The sequence below is a fragment of the Mytilus trossulus genome, chromosome 2 (assembly GCF_036588685.1).
Source record: "Mytilus trossulus isolate FHL-02 chromosome 2, PNRI_Mtr1.1.1.hap1, whole genome shotgun sequence".
NCBI classification, from domain to species: Eukaryota; Metazoa; Mollusca; class Bivalvia; order Mytilida; family Mytilidae; genus Mytilus; species Mytilus trossulus.
Window position 1 is genome coordinate 81,782,777 of NC_086374.1, and position 6,821 is coordinate 81,789,597.

Below are 6,821 nucleotides of genomic sequence, written 5' to 3' on the forward strand. Positions count from 1 at the left end.
ACTTTAAGAACCTCATCTAAACGAACAAACCCAGTCATCGGATTTTTTTTATGATACTTTGTGGTCTTGTTAATAGTATCTGACTATCAAGAAAATTCTATCTGAAGAACTATATACAGATGATCCACCATACATAGCGTACCCCGAATCGACAACGTTGAAAACGTACGAAAATCGTCCAGTGGACAAACTTGCAAGACATTTCATTTCTTTGAAAACAAAGTCGTTTCGACTACTCAAGTTATCAAAAAATATGTAGCTATTTTGTAAAGTTAAATCACAATTACGGAAAAAGGACTATTTAGCATGCAACTAATCTAAATTTTTAATAAATGACGTCGCAAATGACAATTTATTTGTAACAAACGGCGAAATTCGACATTGGACATCTTGCAAGACATTTGCCAGAAGCCGTTGCATTGTTATGTGTAGCGTGAGTGTCCCAAAAATTCGATTTTGTAATGATCTATGTATGCACATATGTGAGCCGAATTTACACAAACGAAATATCATATAATCTTATATTTTAAAACCTATAAATTTTGATAACTTAACATCTTCCAAAATCTGACCAATATGAACACTATTTGTTTTGGCCAAAAAATAGCGTTGGTCCTATCAGAAACACATATCCAGTAATATTGTTATACTTTATATATGAAGCATATCATTCATTCGAATTTTCGAATTTTGAAGAACACAAACAGCCCTGCTAAAGTGATTATGCGTATAGTCTGTTACGTCTGACACGCATATTTTTGACGTTTTGTTATTTTGTTGTCCTTATTTTAGACTAAAGTAAAATATGATAAAACAATTTGTACTTTTTTTCGAAATAGTATTTACCTGTCTAGTCTATGGATATAAGTTTTATATAACTTAACTGTTATGATTTTATATTAAAAAAAGCTGTTTTTTAGTGTGGACTGGTTGATTACACGGTATTGACGCAATAACGTGCGTAACGTCTTTAAAGGTAACGACAGTTATGATGGTACAAGAACGGTTGCGTCAATAAAAATACCAAAAAAAGCACTGAACGATCTAAATGTATAAATATAGAAAAAAATATATACACATTTCTAACGTCAACAGACATTTACATCTTATTCATTTGTTTTCTAAACATTTCTTTTTAGTATTCATTGAAGAAATGAATTTATAACAAGCGATACGGATTGTTATTTATACGATCGAATTCTAGTCAAAAACGTAAGTCTAATCTCTAAGGTAACAAAGCAACGGAATGCCTTCACGGTCATTGCGATGTAAAAGAGCGTCCAGGAGGCGAGCTGATTATGTTTATAGTGATATCGATTTATCAACGGGGAAATTCTTTGATATGAAATATAACTGTTTTCCTGCTCAATATTTTTTCTATGTTAATAAAAAATACATTTTCTATTTGACAAGATTTTTGATTTTCGTTGTATCTGAAGTTTTTCAATTTATAGTCTGAGGCTACTCAGTTGGTATTTTCAAAGTTTGGGACATCAGCATTTGTACATTTAAAGTTGTTTGGAATATTTATTTTACCATTTGAATATTTATTGTTATTTGGAGCTGTATTGGATTGGACTGCTTGAAAGAATTTTTTTTTTTTAAAGTAATGATATGTATGGTCCGCAACGTAGTTGTCGGTGCCATATAGCTTTACCCTTGTTCGAAATACCGTAATTCCGAAAATCCGAAATACCGTTATTTCGAAATTCCGTCATTCTGAAATTCTGATTTTCGAAATTCCGTCATTCTGAAATTCCCGTAATTTCAAAATTCCGTCATTCCGTAACAAAACCTTATACGGAGTTTTTTTAAAACGCCTTCATATATTGGGCTGATTTTTGTTATGTGAGTTAACCATGATGAGTTACAGATCAAGTTTAAGTTTTGTTCTGCTTGGCTTATTTTTGCTATGGACTTTGATAAATTGTTGAAAATCTCAGTTATACAGACTGTTTTTGTAAATGCTTTCAGATATTGGACTGATTTTTTTTGTATGTGAGCTAACTATGATGATTTGCAGATGAAATTTAAAATTGTTTTGCTCCGCTAATTTTGGCCAAAATTAAGGGTTAACAACTTCGAAAATTATTGAAAATCACAGTTCTACTGACTCTTTTTCTATACGCCTCTAGATTTTGAGCTGAATTTTGACATGTAAGACTACCATCATGTTTGTGTCCACATTTGTTATTGAAATTGCAGATTTTTCAACATTTTAAGACGGGACAATTCGTGTTGTTTTGACATATCTAGTTTTTGTCTGTTTCGATATTACCCATGTGTATAGGCTATTGCAGTGTGACCTCAAGGGCAGATCCAGCCGTTTTCAAAAGGGGGTTCCAAACCTAGGATAAGGGGGCGAGGTCAAACCATATTTCCCAATTTAAATGCATTGATCGGCCACTGGACCTATATTAAAATCTAATAGGTTGGTAGTCTATTTACAACCGCATTTAAATTCCACCATTGCATCATCACTTCATACAGAATTAGTCGGTTAAACCATGTGATTGAAAACAATAGAATGAACAGGTTGTTAACACTTTCAAATATCAATAGGGTCAAGCGACATTTTAAAAATGATAAGATCGTGTAAGCGTTAATTTTGTTACAGATACGAAATTTTAGTGATATTGATCCTCAAACATTAAGCTGGTCATGAACTAAGTTTGTGAATTATGTTTGCGGTTCTTTTGACATGCATTGTGACGTGTCATCGTATTAATTTTATATTAGAAAACTATAGCAGTTATATTAGAAAAGTATCGCATTCATAATTTTTTTATATTAAAAAATATTGCTATGATATAAGACAAACATCGCATTGATATTTTAAAATATAGCAGTATCTTTGACTTATAGTCGATTTTGGCTTATCCAACAATTGAATTCATCTCAATTGCAGTCTACATAATTTGCTACATGATATTAATTGAATTTGTACATCTACAAATGATAAATCGTGCATTTATGTCTCATTTATTCAACAATTCAATTTTCTCGTTTAACTACACCTTGCTTGGTATAACTTTAAATAATTCATGGCAATTATACAGCAGACGTATGTCCTGTTAAATGTCAGCCTGTTTTAAGAAAAGAATCATTTCTTTACACCTAGAAATCTTCGTTCCTTCATAAAAATGTAAACATTCGTCTGAGATTTCCCACAATGCAGCTCGTTGATATAAGACAATATCGCTCGTTGATATAAGAAAAGTTTTTATCGTATCGCACCTTCCATAGACTGAGTATTGGCACTGACAGCAAAAACAAAACCAACCCTATGGGTTATAGAAGACAGACAAAATCAACAACAACAGGTCAGGTAGCAGCAGAAGGCAGGCACACTGAAGCTACGACAGTATTAGTATCAGTAGACAAACATAATTTTAACAACACCTACAGTTAAAGTAAAAGGCAATGAAAAGACAAACAAAAACAAACAAACAAAAAAACAATCACTGTAATTTTATTCGTTTGAAGAGAACAAGAATATGAAAAGAATTTCTCCTCTGTGCTTTCATTATTTGTATGTATAGAGTTTCTCGCTTTTGTATTGTTTATTTTTCTGTTCTTAATGTTCGTGCATTTATTTGTACTGTATTCCTATCATGTAATTTTTTCATTTTAGTTTTATATACTACTGCCTTTTTTTTCGCATTGTTTCTCAGGAATTATACCCTGCACATGGCCTGATTTATATTCTGGATGTACGGATTTGTATTGTTGTTATAGTTTATACCAGCAAAGATAACGAATAAAACTGCTGAAATCTGAAATAAAAAGTCGAAGAATGTGCTTATGTCAAGGTACAATGATGCAATGGAACGTTTTATGATCACACTATTATTATTACAGTCGTAGGACGTCATAATTTTACGAAAGGACATGCAAAAAAGGAGAAAAAGAAAACACACCAGTATAAGTAATACCAGTAAACAAAACTAATTCTGTTGATAATAATGTTATTATAGACCTATCAGTTTTTTCATTTCTATTCCTTGTATTGACAAATGATCCTTAACGACATTTTGGTTTGGATTTAAAATAGATGCCAGCTTGCAAAAACGATGTAAAGCAAAGTAATTAGTCACATGTTTTTAAATCAATTATGCAACATTGTACATGGTTTACATATCAACTATGATGTAAATTTTGAAGTACAGATCAATTGATCTGGCTATGAACGTTATGAACAATTTGTTTACTTTAGGTCTTTTGCTATTAGGATTGTCGAATTGTAATAAAACAAAACTATGTATGCTAATAAAATGTCGGATGTACGGTTACTTAGCAATTACAACTTATACAATCTCGTCAGCAATTTATATATTTCAGTCAAAATTCAAGAACGAAAGACATATGTTTGTTTGATTAGTTGTTACTTGACGAACGCCCAGTGGCTGGATACGTTCAGGGTGAAATAATCGAATATAAATGACCAACCCATGGTTAAATAAAAAAAAATCTACGACTGCCACGAATTGTTTTGTAAACAATGTTTCTTAAAAAAAATAAGAAAAATTAGCAGTGAATAAGCGAACAAAAACAACTAAATAATCACTATAATTTTAATCGCTTGAGCAAAGAGAATCAGAAAATGAATTGAATTTCTCCTATAAGCTTCCATTATTTGTATGTATAGATTCTTTCAGAATTTTCCGCTTTTGAATATAGTATTGTTTATTGTGTTTATCTTTGTCCTGAATGTACGTGCATTTATTTGTACTGTATTGCTGTCATGTAATGTTGTCATTATAGTGGTATATACTACTGCCATTTTTGGCATTGTTTCGCAAGAATAATACCCTGTACTAGATATTTGTTAAGATTCACGATGTACAGATTCCTATAGTTGCTGCAGTTTACATCTGCAAAGATAACGACTAAAACTGCTGAAATCTGAAATAAAAAAAGTAGAAAAATGTGCTTATGTCAAGATACAATGTAGCCATGGGAACTTTTGATGACGACTGATAATACTAGTACAGTCGTAGGTTCATAACTTCGGAAATCTATGCGTGTGACCGGACAATGGATAAGAACCAGAATCGAATGACAATGATATACAGAAATTAATGAAATATCAACATATATAAAAACAAATCTTCTAAGTCGGAAAAAAGTAATAGCAGAAAAAAATGATAACAAAAGTATAAGTGGTAGCAGTAAACAGACATAATAAACAACAACACTTGGGTTATGACACAGGATCAACTATAATAAAAAAATAATTAAAATAATTAAAATGTCTTATAGGCCTACCAATATATTCATTTTTATTCCTTGTAGGCGTCAGATGAAAAATGATCTTTTCGAAGTTTTGGTCTGTAGTTATGATAGGTGACAGCTTGAATTAACGACGTAAAACAATGGAAATAAAGAAATTCATCACCTGATTATAAATCAATTATGGTCATGATGTAAAACAAGGAAAGTAATTAATCACCTGATTATATATCAATTATACAACATTGAACAGGTTTGTATATTTACTAAAATGTAACTTTTATTTGCTAAAGATTCTGTTGTTCCGTTGTTTCCCTCTTATAGTTGGTGTGTTTCTCTTGATTCAGTTTGCATCCGTGGCTCTGTAATTAAACATCTCGTTATTGCGTTTTTGTGCTGTGTAAAGCTTTGTATTCTTGTCTTCCATATTTGCTAATTTGCCTTGTCTATATGGTTGTTTTTGAAATGGGTATTGAAAAAAGGGGCGAAAGATATCAGAGGGACATTCCAACTCATAACTCGAAAATAAACTGACCACGCCATGGCTAAAAAAGGAAAAGACAAACAGAAAAACTAAAATTACATGAAAAATAAAGACTAAGCAACACGAACGTGTGATATCAAGTGCTCTGGTAGAGTAAACGAATTCTGCTCCACATGTGGTACCCGTCGTTTTGCTCATGTTGGTACACATTGGTAATAAGTCTAATTCGTTAGGTCACATTCCTGAAAAGGAAACAGGATTGTCGTTATGACATAAGGAACATTTCAGATATAGTCTGTGAAACGCATATTCTACAACGGTCAACCGACTCGTGCTGGCATCCTGGACAATTAAGAAGGGATGATTTCAATTCCATCATTTGGAGCTCTTGGTTTAATAGCTTCCCTTTCAGCAACATCCCTCGATAATGGAAATCGGGATAGGTGGATATCGTATAAATTGTGAGACACCTACTCCGTATACAAGCGCTGCTGGAATATTGCTACATAAAAATGGAATGATCAAAATTGGGAAGCTCAAATCCTTTGTCGTAAAGTTTTGTTTTAACCTACCCTAAATTGTTAGATGTAAGTCAAGATGAGAGACAGCAAACCCTATTTTGACAATTCTTCGCTCCATGCAAAATACCCATTGCGACTAGCAGCCTTCAAATAATTTGTACAATAAGGCTTTTCTTCGGTATCAAATAGCAGTCAAAACCACAGATTACCTAAACTAGATTTACCGCACTTTGATGGGGAAATTTTACAATGGCAAACCTTTTGGAATTTCTATGAATCAACAGTACTTCGACCGAGATACATAAATTCAGTTTCTTGAAGGCCCAACTCTATTGCCATGCCGCCCAAAACTATTGAAAGTTTTGCACTGACAAATATCAATTACACCACTGCCGTTAATTTGCGCAAAGAGCGTTTTGGATCGACTCACAAGATTATGCATGCCTACACGAAAGCGTTAACGAAAATACCGACCCCTAGCAAAAATTAACAAAGCCTGGGAAATTACCGGGACAAACTTGAAGCATATGTCCGGGGAGTACAGTCAGTACGGAGCCCTGTTAGTTCCGGTATTACTTGGAAAA